At 29.0% G+C, this 22,558-nt stretch overlaps 1 protein-coding gene across 3 annotated transcripts in view; it reads right to left on the reverse strand.

The window, feature by feature from the left end:
* LOC107168447 (opioid-binding protein/cell adhesion molecule-like) overlaps positions 1 to 20,397 on the reverse strand; it is a 337,823-nt gene extending 317,426 nt beyond the window's left edge. For all 3 annotated transcript variants that reach the window (XM_089224027.1, XM_089224026.1, XM_089224028.1), the window contains exon 1: positions 19,777 to 20,397. The gene's annotated coding sequence lies outside the window, so the exon portion shown is untranslated. The remainder of the gene's footprint in view (positions 1 to 19,776) is intronic.
* Positions 20,398 to 22,558: the final 2,161 nt, after the last annotated feature.

Consider the following 22,558-nt stretch of genomic DNA (forward strand, 5'->3'; position numbering starts at 1 on the left):
ATAATACTCTTATTTTCAATTTAAGAAGTTCAAAAATAAATTGTATCTATAAAATGTATCATGTTCAATAAAGACCCATGCTGTTTTCTGTTTAGATATTTAATTTTAAGAACTAATCCTATATTTTAAAAATTACTTATATTTAATTTTAAATGAATAATTGGTTATGGATAATTCATAATGAAAATTTAACGATTATAAAGAAAACCAAAATATTATATAAAAAGTTGAACATTTTTACTTAAAATTAAACTATTAATGATTATTATCACGCAGCACTTTTTTGAAAAGAATATTTTAGTACAAAAAGGTATAGTGTATTTAAAATATTTTCCCGTACCATGTTTTTGGCAAATATTAAAAAATTTTGAATTTGCAAACTTCACATCAAAGTTTCTAAATATTTTAATAAAGATTAAAGTTTTTTTATTTAAATTTTGAAATGCAATATACACGAATTAAAAAATACAAAATGTTTATAAAAAAATTATATTCATGCGCATGATGAAATTTAAGTATTTATTTAAAAAAACCAACAATAAGGAAATCCTGATCATATTGTTTTAATAATATAGCCTCAATTACAGTGTTGAAAATAATTCATTATCCATCGCATAATTTCAAAGAACTCTTTGGTTAGGGTGAAAAATTGTAATCCCTCTGAAGTAGTTAAACTTAACGATTAAAAATATCCAAAATCACAAAGAACACAATAAACAAAATCAGAGTGGAGTTTTGCTGATTAAAAAAAAAAACAAAAAAACAAAAAAAAAATCTTTTCGGTTGTCACGGTTAATATAATTGTTTGATCTATCACGTCATTTGCTTTCAGAATTTCAAAAGCATCTTTCTAAAGTTAGCATCTGCTAGTTTGTCAGTTTTGCATACCCCTTTATAAACAGTTCACGAACAGGTACTAAAAATATTGTTCAAAAATAACAACGAATAGATAACAAATATAGATTGTTGGATATTTTTTATTACAAAATTACGAATATATTTTTGAAACAACTATAACAATAATACTAATTATTGTTATGATTAAGTAAAAAAATATATCAAATCATATTATATCAGCATATTTCAATCGAGAAAAAAAAGAGGACAATCGGTTTCTTTTGAAACGCAAATGTTTTCAGGAACATTAGGATGGATCTCTTGTATAGTATTTAATTATTATTTAAAATCTTATTGCTTGTCACTTATTTAATCTTTATCAGTATATATGCATATTAATATAAACTTTAGTGTTACCACAAAAAATAAAAACAATAAGTTAACAATTAAGTTTTTTTATCGGGTAATACTTTCAGTACTTTAACTCTAAAGGACCTATTATAAATGTATATATAATTGTTAAAGTTGTCAGAATCACATTATTGTAGTGATTTAAATTGTTACAATTAATTTAATTATTTTTGGTAAGTACAAAAGCTTGTATAATTTCCTGGAAGTTTTATTTATAAACTCAAGTTACCTTTATTTTTAATCTACGTTTTACGTTAATTTAAAAATGTTTTTCTAGTTTTTTCAATGTAATGCTCAAACAAAACTTCTGAACTTGGAATAATTTAAAAGAATGGTTTATTGTAATTATAAGTCATTCAAATCACGATTTCGTATTTGTATGTAGCTTATATAATGATAGCTATCTATGGGTTTACTATAGAATTAGTTCTAGAAAATACAATATTTACAATATTTACAATAAATTCTTATTTTACTATATCATACAAGTTAAAAACAAATATTAAATATAAAAAAATTATATTTTACGTGAAATGTGTGGAATACTAATAATTTATTGTTATTTGAAATTCATATATTGCTTGGATAATTTATAAAATTACCAATCAATTATTGCGATATTAAAATGTAAATGTTAAAATAAACATAATATTCATATTGATTCAGTATTATACTTATTTGTGAAAATAATGTTTTTTAAGTAAAACAAATATGAAACATTTAACAAGTAGGTATATACAACATTTCATGTATAATGTCTTCTTTTTTGTGTATTAACTATTTTATTGTATAGTAATTACTAATTGATGAAAAACTGTGATGTTGGGTTTTTTATTTACTATCAAGGAAGTTATCACACTTTTATTAATAATTCCCACGTTTCTCAATTTTTCTGAATTTCTATAACATAATTGTTAATTTGCTGATGTACTATCTAACTACTTCGGTGTATCTATTAACCGTATTAACATGTAGAGTAAAAATAAATTACAGAATAATCAACAGTTAACTCTGACCACCACATACCTGAAATAACTGCTGTTAATATTATTTGAACAATCAAAACGTTACAGAAGTATAATCCGTATATCAAATAATAATAATAAAATATTAAATCTTTACTTTTTTTGATTCCAACTTTTAGGTTTATAAATAATGTTGGTAAATCTTGAATGGAACTTCATGCATAACATATTATTTTGAATTTCAAGCTATATAGCATTTGTCTTTTCATAAAACTACCAATAATTACGTGACAATATTCAATATAAGCCAATGTAGGCCTATCTACTTTTGAAATTATATGAATTTTCATTACAAAATATAACAAAATATTAAGTGATAAACTATTAAAATTCATATAATAGAAATTATTTTCAATCAGTTAACATGGATTACATTATTTTCAAGATCAAAGGATTCGTTACGTATATCAAATGGTTAGTTATTGATGTCAGACCATCATAATTATTATTTGATCACAAAGCAATCTATGTATAATCTTGTAACAGCAAAAAGTACGAAAAGTAAACTGGAGATATTTCACAGCTAACCTACTTTCAGAAACAGTGTTTACGCGATTTTTCTTTCTGTTTTATAAAATAAATGCAATAAACAAAATTTACCAATTAAGGCCTTCCAACAAACTTGAAAAATTGTAGAAAATTATATAAAAAAGAATTTTTAGATATATTTTACGTTGTTTTTAGAAATATATTTTTTTAATTTTTCTGTCAAATAAAATAAAATTAACATAAATCTGAGAAAAACAATAATAATAAAAAACAAAAAAACATGAAAAAAAAATTATTAATCTATGAACTAATTTAACTTAGAAAATATCAGATTTTATTTAAATATCAAGATAAAAATGTACTTAACATCTGTTATTTTTCTGAATGTATGTTAATTAATCTATTTATGTGCGATTTCAATCACCATGTCAAAAGTAAATCTTATTTTTTTTTTAACATTTTATAATTATATTCTTATTAATATAATATTATATTTTAATACGTGCTGGTTAAAATTCCAAAGTAAATAACCAAGTAAACAATAAACTATATATACGTGCGTCAAAAATCAATTCAATTGTTGGGAAAAATAAAGATAAAAAGGATTATAAAAGAAGAAAAGGAAGAAAAAAAAATAATAGTAAAGTTTGAGCTTGACTGATATTGAGTCCCTTGTTTCAAGTCACATCAGTCATTCTCGATTGGCGATCGGTTAAAGTTTGTTATGTTATATTATTATTTCCCCCCCTGCGAATTTCTTTACTGCCGTGACCGTTCAAAGGTTACATAGATAAGGACCTATATCGTCTCGACATTTGCCCGGGCAATCCATCACCACGCATACCATCAACTAGGGACAGCTTGTTAAATTCGGTCGTTGTCATAGTCGCACAACGATCCCTTTTCAATAGTTCGCGGTCACGGAGAGATCGTATTAAATAAAAAAACATGTACATATATTATATATATATAAATAATATCAGAATAATACAGAATGCGATGACATAATAAATACAATTTTTATTCCCTCTGGTTTCAGTTTTGTTGCAAGTCCCCAGGGTACGTTACTGTTTGTTACTGGATCTATCTGATTAACGTAATGTACTTTAATATATATATATATATAAATATATATACATACCGATCTCACAATACTATTTTTCTACTTCTGATTACACTTCCTCTCGCTTTATCATTACCACAACTATCACTTCCACTCTTCCACTCATTACCATTACCACCACTGTTATAGTTACTACTACAACAGCTACAACTACTACATACCTACCAATACTCTACATCTACCACTTGTATTTTTACTACAACTATACAACTATTACTATTACAATCCAGACTAAATGGTCTGCCGGACCACTGGACCACTGGACACTGAACACATTACCGTTACCGAAAATGGTGCAGAAATAATAGGTGCCTGCGTCGTTCCTGTCCTTCGCACCACAGGATTAAGCGATACTTTTAAACTTGATTACCGTACCTAGAACAAAACACATACATAATAAAATATGTTTATATAAATCGATAGATATATGGATAAATATGTGTACACAGTTTTAGGGAAAGGATGTTTATCCAATTTCCAAACAATCATATTATCTTGTTATCTTGTTTTTATGTATATATATTATATATTTGGTATACATAGCAATATATATATATATATATATATATATATATCTAACGATTTATTTTTTTCCGTAAAAAGTCGCGTTGATACTACTGAGAGAATTTCAATCAAATTTGCTGTATATGCATTATGCACGCAGTAAATGATAATATGATTTTGTATTAATTCTACTGTTTATTTTTATTTAAAAATAAATAATATGATAAAACTATCAGATCTTGTGTTTTTTCTCTGCATTTTTTATTTTATTTTATCGATAAAAAACCCACTGCTAATAATTGTTTATTCGATTTATAAATTCAACTAATTTACGAGAGATTATATTTATTTATTTTCAACGATGTTCAATAAAATATACTGTTTATAATTTTAAATCTTAAGACAGCTTATGTGAAACGATAATATAAAATAATTAAACCATATAATCTTATTTTATATGTCTTACGTTTAGATTAAGACTGACATAATTATTATTTACGTCATCTAGTTACTTTATTTGAATCCCATTAGAGCGTTCGGAATATGTCTGATAATTTATTTGAAGCCATTTACTTACCTTTTAAAATAACTCAACATAATTACAATTGTCGCTGTAAAACTTTATACCGATACCATCAATTATATATAAACGAACGAAACGTCACTTAGAATCGATACGTGACGGAAATATTGGAGCATTTCATTTTAACTACCTATAAACATCTAGTTGGTGATTTATTTATCTTTTGGTCAAATACTCCTCAACGCAACGGGTGTTCGTGACGTGCACCCTCTTTGCGTTTTATGTTTTCAAACCACTGTGTATAAATTTATCTAATAAATCTATTATTGTTTAGCTTAGACGTTTTAAGATGATTGTTGTTGTAACAAATCTACGCCGTTGTGACTTTATAATAAATTACGAACGCTTTAGCCTAGTGTTTGATTAAAAAAATAAAACTCATAAAATGGATATGAATTCGTCAACGGTTTAGAGATTTGACATAATTTAGGTATTACTGAAGTCTTAAGTCATCGATGGTCTATATTAAAATTTAAATACTTATTTTTTAACACATACGATATTAAATTTGTATTAATCGTATTATTAATTATGAATTAAAATATTTCAATACCAACAATTTTTCTTTTGCATAAGATTGTTCATAATATTGTCAAGAATCAAGCAAGCGAGATCAACGAATTTCATTAGATCTACCTACGTAATATATTTGACCTTTCACACATATACCTATTGTTTCTTTTAAATTATGACGTATCTATAATATTGTATTATACATATAATTATTGCATAGTTCATCTTTAGAACGATTAGAATACCTATGCTAATAAATAAACACGTTTTTTCTTACATTATTGTTATCGATATATCTATCTCATAAACCTACTGTTGTGCACAAACACTCAATATTAAATTGGTATATCAAAGTTCAGGACAAATTCCATACTGTGATACTATTCGTTTGTCATTAGAGCACTAGACTAGCGTGTGCGTTAGTGTGCATTGAACAAACGAGCCTTTTAGATTGTTTAACACGGCTAAACGATTTCTGCGTAGAGTACTTGTCACACGAAAAACAAGATTCAAAACCCAATCCTGCCACATACACCGTCCTCTAACAACAAGTCTTTCACCCTTCCCAACGTCACCCGCTTACAAGTGAGCTTCTATTTACAGTTGTCGAGAATTGGTGTCATCGTCATATTCGTGTTCAGTGGACTCTCAAATTTGTGGCTACTGCTAATGTGTTCCTCGCTCATATTATAATCTCAGCACAATAACCGTAGGATGACGTCAACGATTATTATAACATTTTAACAATATATAAAGGGAGTTTCAAAAATAATGCACATTTACCCGCGTAGCATCTGTGTAAAAAAGACTAGACAGAATAGTCAATTGGTGTGAGGTCTGATGATATCGGCAGCCAGAAATCGAGACGCTGATCGAAGTTACCTTCCTGCATGACTTATCTAGTGTTATAGATAGTGACGATTTAGAAAACTGTGAAAATTACGGTGCCAATATGAAGGAGTTCAAATACCATCTAGATATTAATCGTGTTACAGTTGGACGGTTACCACATTGGCCATTTATGGGAATGCAAGATGTATTTAATTAGTCTCTATAATTTGCATTAAGTGTGTAACAGTCATTTGAAATCGGCACATTTTTGTTTTCAAACGCCCAGTAGCTTAACTATGATCACACGTTTATGGTGGCGAGAATAAATCGGGGAAAAAAAAACGTTGCCGTGATAAGGTCCTGGGCTTTTTCTGTTATTTATATGTGGTTTCTCCGATTTACTAGGGACGCTAGGGAAGTTATTCGTAAACATGTAGAAAACACCCTATACAAGTGACACAGGTGGTCGGAAGTAATGTGAATTTCGGTGGCCATGCAAATAACCCACCGGGATTAGTCCCCGCATGTAATACGCATTACCTACTTTTTTTTTCGTCATAATTACGTATAATTATATATTATAGTTTTACACACGACATAAAAACAACTATATTTTGTGTGTGATATGGTCGCGTTGAAAACAAACACTTTTCTCGCTGAAGATTTGTACCACGTAACGTTGTCGCGGACCATGGTAGTTAAATGTTTTCACATGTTATATTATGCCTATATGGAAGCCAAACATATAATATCATTACGTTGATATCATAATATTTTCATTACCCAACACCACCGCTTCCCCTACCGTCTTATTAAAATACATAAACGTGCACTAGTGCTTCCATTATATAGCGATAGGAGTAGGTATACGTAACACACGTAGCAGTATCGCTTTACAGCTTGTCAACAGCGTATTGTAGCTGCTGTTGTAGTCTCTCATCGGCGGATGGAATTTCTCACACACATTTTATACCAGTATTACACACACATACACTAACGGACGTATTGCGACACTGGCCAAAAGACTCTTCGAGCGAGTAGTTCATGTCGCAAATATTAATCAACTCACACGCCCAAGTGTAACGACATTCGGTAGTTGGTAACACAACGCACGCGCATCACCAAATAACGACGTGGTAGGTGCCTATATTTCTGTGCGGTGGATGATGATGTCCCACATGCGCGAGACAGATAAACGTGACGCTGACAAATGAAGGAAAGCCCCGAGGCAATGCAGAAACCGTGAGGGTGAATTGAAATGTCGTCATCAATTTTATTTATGTTTACATATTATTATTATTATATATGAACGAGCAGAATCACTGGGAACGGGGATGGGGATACGGATTGCCACTGAAGAAACCACAACCGCCACTACACGCAAAATGGATGAAAATAATAATAATAATATGAAACTCGAGAATTTATTGTAATACGTTATCCTCGCTCAAAACACAGAGACGCGACAATAACGCCACAAACGCGTATATAGTCACGACATAATACTACCGGTATCGCTATTATTATAATAATTTTCTGTTGAACATGATATACATCACAGCACACCTCCGAATTAAACTGGTAAAAAATATAACTTCTCGTCGTACCGTCTGTTTCTGTGTATACGACGGCTTATAAGTGAAACATCATAATTCTTGTTGTTGTTGTTGTTGTTGTAGACCTTCCGCCAATGCTGCATTGGTTTATTAAAGCAATGTCGACTAAAAAATATGTTCCATAGCTTTTATATGAAAAATCAACCTGCATCAAAACGCATGAGATACGTCGCATCGACGTAAAAAATTGTATTCATGTTATTATTCAGAACATGTTACACTGAAATTTTTTTGTCTACGTCTTACGAGTAAATTTTATGCTCAGCAAATACCTCGTTTAGCTACGTTGGTTTAAAAATTAGAGTGGATTTAGCTGTTATAATATTTAAACCTAAAATTATTATTTGGAGCATCACTTAGTCTTTTTATTATATTTTAATTTTGAAATGATTAAAAACTGTTTTAAGTTGAACAAACTATTCACAATTTTCAATTAATCATAAATCGTTTTAAAATTGAAATATAATAAAAAGCCTTCATGATTTAACATCTATAAACACGTAACACAAACCTTGTTATCCTTTAAACTTTAAAGAAATTAGGCTTTCAAATCATTAAGAAAAGTTATTAATATAAATATTATAACAACATAACACCAATTTATTATGTATTTCAATATTCTGAAAAGCAGTTGGTCGATTGTTTACCAAATATGTTTTACAGCGTAAGTATGCTTATATTAATATATTTTGTTCATAAAACGGAAGGTTATTGAGTGTCAGCCTTATTTGCTTAAGGGATCGGCTTCGTCATTGGTTGTAACTTTATTTTTTATTTATATTTATTTATTTTTTTTTTTTTTGATGTTCAAATAACGTCAAAACTAATTTCGTACTACTTTCAAGTTCTTTGCGTTAAAAAAAATAAATTGAAGTGACGTGTTTATGCATCATTTTCAATTTCTGAACCGGCGAAATATTTACACCGAATAAAACCGTTACACATAGTGGGAGAAATAAAAATATATGTTCTCGTTTTCTTAATAACAAACTAATGTTGTAATAATTTATAAACGTGGTGGCCCTAGTAAGTCAAACTATTAATTAATATTTAATACACTTATATATTTTTTCTTTAACCTATCTTTCTATTATTCAAAATGACTAGTCATATCAAACCGTTTGATTTTTTATAGTTGTAAATTTGTAATAAACAAATCGTTTAAAAAAATTACAAAAAAAAAACTAACTAATTTATTTTAAAATGGATATTATATACTTACGTTTTAAAATTTAATGATTAAGTATAAATGGTTTATTGTAATAATATTTATGCAGTGCAATTAGGAAAAAAAGAAAGATTTTTTAGATACAGGTAGCTAAGAACGGAGAGTACTTAGAAAGATATGAATAATATTTTTTCATATAATTTGGCACCACAATATTACAAGAAAATTTACTGATTAAAAATCATACTATGAGATATTATTCCATTTTTCCATACTCCACATACATTTTTATGTTATAATTCATACAAAATATACAAACACTAAACAGTGATAATTATGATTTTATAAAATGATATGAATACAAATAATTTTATTATCCAAGGATGATGTATGTCGTTTTCAGAAAATCATGATTTTCCAAATTTTCCGCCGTTAGATATGTAAAATTTAAAAATCATACTGTACATATTTCTGCCAACATAATTATAATAATTTTCAAATAATTTACATATTTAGATGGATATAACTATGTATTTTATTTACAAAAAATTACTTCAAAGAAAAAACTTTAAGAACTCGTGACATTTTCGGATTTTGATATTCGAAGAATTTTCAAAGAAGACCTTTCTACAGCCCACATAGTATTAGTGATTATTTGTTAAATTTAAAATTATGTTATAGAAAATTATAAACAGCTTAAAATAATTTATTTTTGTATTAACCTATTATTAAGTTTTAGATTATCTGAAATATTGAACAACGGAGTTCAATTTTGTCTACAAAATATTTTTCTCTATTAATTAAAAAACAAATATTCAAATTTAGTTGATTTTACATAACAGAATCATTATTCCCGTTGAGTATATTGATTATACAACAAAATAACATACAGATAGGAATCTAAACACGGATGTAATAAGAGAAAGAGTTGTAATTAATTAATTTGAGAACAAAATCACCTGACAATCATAAAGTAGTTGATTAAACTTGTACATATCATTATTCAAACTTCATAGATATGCCACTGATACAATGTATACATGTAACCGTTTTATACGAGAAATATATGTTTTGTAAAATATAATTTTTAAATACAGTTTACCTTATCACTCTGAAAATATGGCATAAATAGAGATTATTACCTAATACATTGCCAATGTAAATGTATAAATCAAATCTAAAATAAAAATAATTGTTTGAATGAGGACATTTTATAAATAGGTATTTTAATATCGTTTGTGTTATTAAATTAAATTACCAATATAAGACAATAAAACTTACTATTTGTAAAACATAACATATAACTTGTATAAATATTTTTATTTAGGTAGGTATTATATACATATATATATATATTTTTTTTTTTTTTGAGATGATTTATTTATTATATCACCCACAATTTTATTTATTTAATTTGCAACATAAAATTACTGTGTCAACCACGATTAAAGATAGTATGGTTGCACAATGAACCATAATAAAGTACCTCCCCGAGTTTCCTTGTTATAATAACGACTATCAAAACCGATCATTGGCGCTCCAAGTGTTTAAATATTGAATAACAGTGTGTAATAAGCAAGTATAATATGTAGAGTTTTAAAAATAAGCTTAAAACACTTTATCACCTCGTTATGTTTGAATATTGATTGTATTAAGACATTCAATTACAAAATATTTATATTATAAAATTACACATTGTATAAGTATTATGTATTTAATATATAAGCCAAAATAAAAAGTTAAAAATTTTAAAAACAACACCGTCACTCTCATGACTAACGAAATATATGATTTCTTGCCAGTAGTTTGCCCAATGAGAGGTTTTCAATGTGAAAAACTGACCAATTGGCGACCAATTTCATTTACAACTCACAAACGCATATTATATAAACGTTGATTAAATAACCAAAGTTACTTTTCAAACGCTATACACTCAAGAGAGACTAACACCCTGATACCCAAATTTGATATTCCTCCATACATTTTTTTATACACACAAATAGTACGGGACATGTTAATGTGTAACGCACTGTTGTAATTGATCAACCAAAAGGAGATTCAATTCCGAGCTGATTTTAGATTGAAGTATTTAATTTTTGACCAACTGGTTTAAAATATCCGTACATAAGACTCTAATGACATTAATTCAATTATTTTCACTGAAGAAATTTGAACTGTGGCGATTGGTTATAAATTTATAATAACTTATAAAGTTAATATTTAAATGAGATATAATATTATTGTAATATATTATTAGCTGAAGGTTGACCATGACGAATTAAATGCCCACAAATTAACCTTTTATCGCCATTTTCCGTTAAATTTTAATGCACAATGTTTTTAATACAATTATTTGAATTATTTTGACCAAATATGTAATACATGTCTAAAATTATTACACCCAATCTTCATAAATATTTTTGTATCTATAACGTATGGCAAAAATATATTGTTATAATATATAATACATATTGCTCATTTATTAATACAAATTATATACGTTTTACAAATAATAATGTAGGTACCTAAAGTATTGAGTATAAATTATTTAAATTGTAGATTGCTAAGGAAACTGAAATTGTTTGATTACCATTTGTAAAATGACAATGGTCAATAAATGATTTTGTACTTCATATTGATTTCGTCTGCAATATAAGCTGAAAAATGTTTAACTCAATAATAATAATTATTTTTATGTCTATATGTGTATTACGCGTACGACCATGTGGGTGTAAAAACTTATTAACTGGATGCCATCAGTGTTCTGGTAATACATCCATAAATTAAATATTTGTTTTAATCAATTTATATGGAAATAGTAAATTTTGATTATCGTATTTTTATATAACCATACAAAAATTGAAAGAAAATTAAATTACAAAAAACCCAATATAATTTAAGTATTATTAAATTTGTTAAATATGTACAATGATTAATGTATTTTATATTGTTAACGAATTTAAAACTTTTATTTTTCATAAACTTTATTAAGTCCAATTGTACTTGACAATCTCATTTAAATGATGTGTTTTGTTCTAAAAATAATACTTTTACCACATCAAATAGGCACGATTGAACTAAAACATATTTTTCGTATTTCATTGGTGTAAACCATTAATACATTAAATCATTGGGAATAAAAATAATAATAATCATTTAAAAAAAATGTATTATTAAAACGATGCTATGATTATGTAATTATAGCCATGGACTCATTTGTAGAAACCGACGACCATAAGTCTATACACGCCAATAAGAATTATCCTGTTCAGATGGATGTCAGCAGAGTAATTTCGACGGCGACCAAACCTGTGCCAGCGACAAACAATGTGGGGATTCCAGCTATATCCGTATCCGTGATCGACCAAAGCCACACGGGAAGCAATTGTTTCCAAATCTCAGATGAACGAACTAAGCACGATGGCTTTGATGAAATGACACGCAGAAATCAGGGACTCATCACTCAGCAGAAGACGGCATTTATGGGTGGCATGCACACCAAAGCCTTGGATCTCCACGGGTCACAGCCGATGGACAATATTAATCGGTCCGATAGGCTGCTGTCGGTGGTATCGTCTCATGCGTGTGAGTGTAGCAAGTGGTGTAAGTGTTGTAAAAGCCACGTCGCTGAGTCTACGATGGAGCCACAGACAACTTCGATAGCTATACATCAGACTGCGATAGACCCGAAACGGACAGTAATGGACTTACAACGGGCTGCAATAGACTTGCAGCGAACTGTGATAGACTTTGAGAAGACTGCAATAGACCAGAAACTAACTGCAATAGACACACAGAAAACAGAGGACGACTCATGGAAGAAATATGAGTCATCGACTGAGGCCGCCATCACAGACATTGTGACCGCCGTAGAGAACTTGAAAAAACGCAAATGGCATAGAAAATTCCATCGGAATAATAATAGTTATTCCTTCACTAAGACTGTCAGGAGACCACCCGGGTTGCGTGGGACCATCGCTCGAAATTCGTCTCACATAACGCGCAAAGGCAAAGATTTGAGCAGTTCAACGGTAACGCCTAGGATACGTAGCTGGTTGAAAAGATCAAAAAAGTGCAAAAAATTCAAAAAAGTGTATTCTGCAAAGTCCACCGTTGACGAAGGTTCGTTTACAGTGACAGCTATTGGATAGATGGTGGAAATAACACCCTATCACCGGTGCCATCCGTTAACAGCAACCGTCGCTTTGACTTCATCAAAACATCCGACTGAATCAGATAATAAGTTTTCACACGTTTTTGGCTGACATGCAAGTTTGGATATGTTTTAAATTATTGGGTCCAAGATTACACCGCAGATTACTCTAAACCATCTCAACGAGTCAAATATAATGGCCAAATAATCAGAGTTTTTCAATTTTGTGATCAGGCTCAATTGAGAAATCAAAATATTTACAAATATTGCACATATTATACAGATTATTCCATTTATCTATATAGAATATTCAGTTTAGCTCTCAAGCGATTTTTGAAAACATTTTCGGAAACCTATACATTTCAGTGGATAATGAACAATCTTGCAATAATAATTTATCAATTTTTCGGTTTACCTTAGTTCCAAATTTTAATTATTTTAAGTTTGTTGTTTTTTGTGGATTTTACGCTAACACAGATTGTTCCATAGATCTACTCGAAAAAAAAACTGAATTTTAATACTTTATTAAACAGCATATAATTATTCATTAAAATGTGTGAATGCACTTATACATATTACAGGGGGTTAGAGTAAATATTTGAATCTTCCTAATATACATGACCAAATCAAGACACTATATCTCGTACAATATTTGAACATTTATGTGCAAGGTTTATTATTTAAATATTTTTTATTTTATTATTATTTAAATAAACAATTATTTCCAGATCATTCATTCTTAAATTAATATCCAGAGTCAACTGATATTCTACTTCAATTATTTAAATACTTTTTCTATTAAATATATTTCAATAGTTTTAGCATTGAAGGAAATGCAAATTTTATGATGATATTATATTATTATTTATAATTACTATTAGTGCTATTGTTATAAATTATTATTAACGTTTCACACCATGAATATATTGTTATAAAACGCATCCATTTATTTACGTGACAGACTGACTTAATATATTAAAATATTATTATTTCCTGTTATGATTTCCAACGCCCACCCCGAGAAGCTGAGAAGTTGTCGTCTCGGACACTTGAAGTTTATAATAATTATTATTACTAAGCTTTCCACGTCATTTCTCGAAACACCACTATGTGTGTGTTCTACATAGAAAAGATTCCATCAACGAATTATAGTATTTTATTTGTGCACAAAATATTTTTATGTGGAAAACTTAAACATGTAGTAAAATTTATATACACTGTACGTTATCTAGTTTATTTTATGTGAGTTATTCGCATGATTATCTATGTAGCCAATGCCACTTCCTCTATTTTTAGTGCATAAAAAAGTAATTTTATTTTTCATTTTAATAGAGAAGATCATTAAATGTGTTCGCGTGAAAAAATACATTTTTTAAAAGTATACACTTTACAATTTATTATATTTTATGCGTTATAATGATTGGGAAATGAGCGTTAGTTCAGTATATACACTTCAAACGAAAGAAGAACCCTGTTAAATGCCGCACACGACTATGGTTACGATATACACTTAAATATAAAGGCAAATAAAAATAATAATAACGATAACGATAATAAGAAAAAATTGTTTACTTGATTACAATAATATAAATTGTACATTTGTTCAATTCTTTCTTTTCGAGGATACCATTTAACAACGCAAGTTTTATTTAAATTGTTCAAATTGTTTCTACTATAATATTATTAACTTTTGCTATTCTATATAATGTTTAGTATACCACCAATTCACACCAATTTTTTTTTTATGATTTTCAACACTCAAAATTTTGAACAAGATTTCTATTTTATCAGTTTCTGAAATTCTGTTCTGCGAAACACATGACCAAAATCTCCAACTATTTATTAAACTATATCAAAAATTGTATTATAAATCATATTATCGTTTTCCAGGCTATGTTTATATTTAATTTACTTTTTTTTATACTTTAAACTAATCTCTAATAAAATGAATCGATTAAGAATTACGGAGAAAATTATTTTAATTATTCAATAATTTTTATATAATATTAAGTTAGTAGCCTAATACGATATAAATTACTTAAAATTACGTTTAACAATATATAGTGAACTAGCTACATCGAACGAATAAAATCATAAACTATAGTATTACCTCATTTATAATGGTTATTAACATTGTGCACGTCATATTTACTGTTAATTAAAACGTATTATTTGAGACAGTTTTGAAATTATTAGTTTTGCTTATACACTTGTATATTGTAATTCACATTGCACCAAGCAACATTTTATTTATAATACGTATAATTCATTTCATTCGGCTGAAGATCATTTATTTTAATGAACGTAAGAGACTATTTTTCAAATATAAAATCTAAACACTATAACGAAATTTAAATAATTTTATTTCGTATTTTTTACGTCATGTTTGGATTCATAAATTACATTTTAATACATTTCTAAAAGTGGAAACTATAACGAGAACTCGTTAATTAAGAACAATTTTAAAGAAATATATTTAAACGTTGATTATTTTAATTTCTGTTTATAAATAGTCTTCATGAAAATTTATTTTTTTCATAAGAACATAAATATTTAAATACGCCACCAAATAATATTCAGACTTCATAGCATATAGATAAGTTGGTTATAAAAAGTTTATTTTATATCCATTAACGAGAAAGTTGGACCGGAAATTGTTGTTTTTAAATGACTTACCAGATAAATTACTCCCCAAGTAGTGCCAATATGAAGTTATGCGAATGCGTTGCATTTCTAATTGGTTTCTATTTTGCTTGAATCAAAAATACGATACCGAGAACTCGTTAAAAACTTTGTAGCCGCATTTGTTTCTTCGCGCCCTTATGTGCATTTTCAAAATTAATACCCTCGATTTCGTTTTATTTTTTTCACCCCATCCACAAAGTGCTTGATTATTCCCGTTGCGTTTCCGGGTACGTTGGTTATACGCCTTACCTATTTTTTATTGCCATAGAAAAAAAAAGAACTAATGGTATGGACAGTGAGAAGATAAGATAGCAAGTTATGGGCCCTTATTTCACTAGCGAATGTGGTTCTCGGAAGCTGGAATAAAAATAACATCCTAAAAAGATGTGTTACTAGGAATAAATTATATTCTCGACTTAATAGTATCACTTTGTGCGTGCGTTTATAAAAACGCTGGTTTTCTAAGAAATAGTGCAAATTGTTTATCGATATGGTTCTGGAGATTAAAATAAACTAAACAAACTAATTCAGTTTCTGATTTAAAAAAAAAAATAATATAATGAACAAAATGGCTACAGACAAAATAATAAGTTCATAATAGTTAAAAAATAAAACTGATATTTAAAATAGGCTACGTTTTTTAAATTTAACTTGGTGATAAAGTTGGAATACCTATATTATAATATTTGAAACTCAACGTTTAATTATTTATTTTTAAATATGAGCGAATAATGACTTATAATATTTAGTATATTACATTGCAAATATTAAAAATAACTGTAATACGTTCTGAAATTAGTATAGCCCGTTGTTTGATCAAAATCATATGCAGAGGCGCCAAAATATATATTTACCTATGACAGCTGTCATAGATGATTTTAGTAGGTAGGAGGGTTACGTTTGTCATTTTAAATATATTAAGATATGGATAATTGCATGTATTACATATTACTGTCAATTGTAAACTAAAAGTTGATAATATTTCATAAAAACTATAAGGTAAGGTAATTATAAGAAATAGGTGGGTGTCAAAATTTTATGTGGAGGTGTCTGATGTCATAGGTAAAATTTTGTTTTGGCGTCACTGATCATATGACTTCATCAAAATAATTGAATACTCGTATAATATTGTTATTAGTTACTTTCGCTAATATTAAGCTGATAACAAAATATTGCATAACAGATATATTGTTACAAATTTACTTATTTTTTTACTGAAATCGTATAATTTAACTACTATACAAGTCTGTTAGAAAAATCGAGTCAATATTATTTATGAATTCCGACTAACAGTCACCGTAGTTCTCAAATTAGGTGGAAGGGCGCAGACGGACTGAATCCAATCTAATTTTTCATAAATTTCAGCGTCCTTTGACTTAGAAGCGATCAAAACTCTTACTTTCTGGGAAAGTATAGAATAGAGTATTTGAAATTATTTATTTGCATTTATTTCTGGCAAAATAACAATGAACTGAATATAGTATTTATATTTAAGGCAAAGCAATAGTTATTTTTTTCCAAGAAACGGTTATCGATAACGACAGTCGATACAATACCAATAATATTATAACTGCATACGTTATTGCCCTGTCAATCATGTTTTATTTTCATAATTTTTATATTAGAAAAATTAAGTAATTCTATTTATTTGCAAAATGAGTTATCATCGATGAAAATCATTGATGGTACGAAACATACCAATAAACATGGTTGAAATATACAGGTTGTTTCATATACGTATCAGCAATGGATGTTATCACCTGGTACAAAATAGCTATATGAAGGGATATCATAAATATAATTTTTTTCTATATTCAAAAATACACAGCCACACAGGAAAAAGGCAATAAAATCCAAATTTCCCGCGTGCAAATATACTTGACTATTGTTGGCTAACTCTACACATTGTTATTATTATTTTTATCATCAAAACTGTTAAATATTTTAGTAAATTTGTTTGAAAATTTCACTAAAAATAAATTCTCAGACATGCATACATATTAAATTATTAAATGTTTTGATTGTGATATATTATGGGATGATTGGAATTTTCATTCAGTATTGAAAATATAAAAATTAAATAAAAATAATTAATAATAATCAAACAGAATTACGTGAACGTTATTATTAGTGATTCAAAAAATTCGATAGATTCCGTTTAACAATATAATTTATATAATATTATATTACCTAAAATATTATAGATAATAATATTTATATGTATATTTTTTTTAATTGATTTTAAAATAATAATATCTGGTGTTTTTAGGTACTGAAAATCATTCTTGATGTTAAAATGTTGTATTATTTATAATAATTTCATAAATAATCTCAAATTCGTTTTTAAATTTAAAAAAATACATTTTCGATCATTTTTGATATTTTAATTTTATTATTTGATATTCATATAATAGTAAAGTAGATAATATATTGATTGGGTTTCTTTTATCTATACTTAAACCATAATTTATCTTCAATGTTTATTAATGTATTTTTTACGAAAACTGCTTTTATTTATGAATACTTTACTCTGTTTATCTTCCGTCCATTGTTATACAACAACAGACATCACGTATTTAATCTTTAAGTATCTCTTATCGGTGAAATTGAATAAACTACTCAGTTTTCAGTGCTTAAAAGTTCATGTTTTTATGTTACCTATAAGTCGTTACCAACAATAACCATATTACGAGTTAATAAAAAAGCTTTCATTCACTATGAATAAAAATAAATTTATATTAAGCAGACTGTAGATGAAATAAAACATAAATTTCTGGATTTGTGTAGAATGATTCAACGTCAATTATATAGGAATTTGTGCAATGTATTATTTTCGTATGCACTAAATAATTAATACATTAATTATATTAATGACTCCAAAAATTTAAAATTTTAATCCAATCTTGAATAAATTATGTATGTTTTGGGATGTTTGTAACACATAATCTCACTAGTATTTATTTATACTTAATATTACCTAATTCATTACGATAGTGATAAAATAAATAATAATACTTCTCTTATTTAGTGCATTAGGAGCCAGATTTATTTGTCAAAATTTGAGAAAATGTGGAAAATTAATTGTAATTTTTTAAGGTTTTGATTAAAATATCTCGTAATCCGGTGACTTGGTTTTTGTCCGATTATAAACCACATAATTATTAAACCTACGACCAATCTTAATAATTTCCAAGTCCACTTTCAGTAAGTAGATAGGTTATCTGTCGTAAGAGTATAAAAAAAAGTGATTTTTATACAACCGAAAAAACGGTAATATAAAAAATAGTCAAATTTATGTTCTTGAGTAATCATTGATATAATATTGACGTTAAACTAAATATTGGGAGTGTTGGTGTTTATAAACGAAATATTATCACCAACAGAACCAAAACGAATCAATAACTATGAAAATAAAATATGAGGTGTAAGCATATTTGCTTGAATTAAACTTCCAACTTAATATAAAATATGATTTTTTCGACATGAATGCTAAACGCTTGAAACGTTCGTGCCGCATTTAAAGAGGGTTTATAGTCGTTATGAATAATGTCACACGTTGACAGGTTTAAAGACAAATGGAAAATTACTTAAGTGCCATTCGACTGAATGTTCTCTCACGCAATCTTCTACAAACGATTTCCAAATTACATCAAACGAAGATAATATTATTATTTGTATGACTATATACAATATCATCTTTGAGTTCATCGAATGGTGACAACTGAAAATGTGATTATTATTTGCGGTTGTTATATAAACTGCAGTACCTATAATATGAATTGTGTGTATGTGTGTTTGCCTATTGATAAATGTAAGGCGGAGTACGAAAAATGCTCACCTTGCAATGCAACGAGACAAGCAGTTCTCTGGAATCAGCCGGAACTGCTGCCGTTTATTTCACCGAACTTGAGTTGGCACTGGCGTTAGTGTTGGTCGTATCTGTGCTGTAACACGACTATAATATGACCGTATTGTAAATCGCCGTTGTCGGTTAACTACAACACGCGTCGTACAACAAGCACTCGCGCGTAATATCAATTAACAAATTGGTACTTTTTTTTCTTACACGAATTTCGGTTAAGTTCTATCGCGTTGGCGGCGGTAATCACTCGCTAACGTACGTAATAAGGACACACACGCGCACGCACATGGACACGATGACACGACGGACGAAAAAAGTGAAAAACGCGGCAAACGACAATGAAAAAATGAAAAATAAAAAACGCAAAACTACGATATTAAAATGAAACGTCGCGGACGATACGAAGCGATGCGATCAACCGTTATGTACCATAATAATATTATTGCCCGTCACCAATTTAATTTAATATTATATATTATTATTATTATACATCTATAATTTACGCCGAGTGGTGAACGGACGAAAACTGTATCGTGCTTGACGTCAAACACGCGTGCAATGCCCGACCTGACCGACGCACGGGAAACACGGTATTGCGCCGGTAAATGCCACAGCGACATCGGTTGTGCGCCCGGCGCGGCCGACCCAGACAGCGCCACCGTACGCGCACGTCAATTTCGGCTGTTATTTATTCCACCTTTTTTTTTTCTTCTTCGTCCGCCCCTTCCCGACGTATCCGGTCCCTACCCCCGATGACTCAAGTCCGCGGAAATCGGTCACAAAAACAAACGACCTATCTCCCCATCACCTTCCAGAAACTTAACACGGATCAAAACGTGATCACGGGACGAAGACACGTCTATTGTCTGGTCCGTTATATGATTTGTGTGTGTGGGTGTGTGTGTGAGAGAGAGAAGGGGAAGAAATATTATTGGCCCAGAGAAAATGTGTATGCCTACTTAAACTCGGTCGATGGTGGATCGGGAGAGAGGTTGATTTGAGTACGAATTAACGCGATTTAATTTTTTTTTGGTTTTTTTTTTTTTATCTTCGTTCTACAATTCTTAGTTTGTATTATGTTTATATAGCACTCAACGCTTACTACTGCACTTCCGCACGTGTTTTCCGAACTTCCCGACTGTGAATAAAAAACATTATAAACGCATGTGCTGTAACCATCATTGGTATAGTAATATTATTACATCGCGGGTGAACATTTCGTATCTAATTTTTACATTTTCGCGGTAATTCCATTAAATTGCACCATATTATAGTATGAAACACTCTCTCTCTCTCTCTCTCGCTTTCTCTCTCTCACTTTCACTCTGTCTCTGTCTCAGAAGCAGCAGCAACAGCAGGATAATCGTCCACCGCGTACTAGAAAAAGCGCTATGCCGACATACCCACCCTTATATGCACCCGCCGCGCCGCGGGCTGTAAGTTTCTTGTGCCGAGTTAAAAAGGAATAAACTACGTTATAAACGCGCGTGCGCGGGTGTGTATGTTCGTTTGTTATTAAATTTTTGATGGCGCATTCCAAGTATATGTATAAATTTCTGCGTTCCGATATAGCGCTGGGATGAAAAAGAATGCAAACAAGCATAGGTTGTTATGAAATATAATACATAATACAATCGTGTATTATGATATATGTGTGCAGCGTGCGATCTACGAATTTCGGCGGAACGAAACGCTACAGTTTTTGGTCGGTAAACAACGTGTTATTGTTAAGAATCATAATGATAATCAAATAACCACACAAGCACACACACACATGCATTGTGTATGTATGGCTTATATCGTATTTGAAACTCTCTACATTGCGAATAATTGTGTATGGTTTTAATTAATATGATCGTATTCAGAAGCTCGCCAATATATAATAATATAATATAGGTACCTACCACACAATGCACGCCACATGCATATGTATTATATTACGTATAACAATATGTATATATATATATATATATATATATATAATATATATATATATAGTGATAGAGCAAAGAAGGTCGTGGTTAACACCACCACATTGGTGCGTTGCGTTTGGTATGGATCAATCCCATAATTTATTTTAATTATTCGATTCTAGAGACTTTTAATCTAATAGTATTGTTAATCTTTTCATCAAAAACAGTACCTATTAATCATCTACTCTTTTACAGATGAGCAAATTATTATGGCCGTACAGTTTGTTTACACACGTCATGGTACATCTGGTTACTATATCTATACCATATAGGCGTACTTTGGAATTGATTACCTACCTATGATTATAGAGTGACTATTACCGTGTACAATTATAACGGTCCATCAGATCACAAGACCATGCAGATGGAAGTGTGTAAAATGTAGAGAATTAGTAAATAGTAGAATTTATTACACTTTTAATATATTGACTTATCTACAGAAAAAAAAAGTCAATTCGTTAAGTATGATTATTGATTACGGTAGTAAACACAGTGTTAATTTTGTAGAATGTAGGGCTTATGATTTTTCTAAGTTAAGGAATAAATTATTTTCACACAGCCACTTTTGGATTTTTCTCAATTTGAAAATTTGTACACTGGCGAATATCTCTTCCCAAGACTGTATCATCTACATAACAAACTAGTTTTCCGTGTGTATTTAAAATTCAAATAATTTATTTGGATTATAGGTATATTAAACAGTGCATATTATTTTATAATTACTTCTGATATTTTGTACTTTATGGTATTTAGGCTGTATATTTATATATTTTCATCAATCCCTC

This window comes from Diuraphis noxia, unplaced genomic scaffold (assembly GCF_037042655.1).
Source record: "Diuraphis noxia isolate RWA-SAM2 unplaced genomic scaffold, SU_Dnox_SAM2 contig0003, whole genome shotgun sequence".
Lineage (NCBI taxonomy): Eukaryota > Metazoa > Arthropoda > Insecta > Hemiptera > Aphididae > Diuraphis > Diuraphis noxia.